Below are 202 nucleotides of genomic sequence, written 5' to 3'. Positions count from 1 at the left end.
AGAGTATATAGCATGTTATGAGGCATCACTTCAGTCATCATGGTTGAGAAATTTTGTCAATGGGCTGCGGATTGTGGAAAGGATTGAAAGACCACTAAAGTTATACTGTGACAACAAATCAGCCATTTTGTTCTCCAACAACAGTAGGAGTTCGGCAAAGTCGAAACACATTGACATTAAGTTCCTAGTTGTTAAGGAAAAG

The sequence above is a fragment of the Lupinus angustifolius genome, chromosome LG20 (assembly GCF_001865875.1).
Source record: "Lupinus angustifolius cultivar Tanjil chromosome LG20, LupAngTanjil_v1.0, whole genome shotgun sequence".
Lineage (NCBI taxonomy): Eukaryota > Viridiplantae > Streptophyta > Magnoliopsida > Fabales > Fabaceae > Lupinus > Lupinus angustifolius.
Note: the sequence above shows the minus strand (reverse complement) of the source record.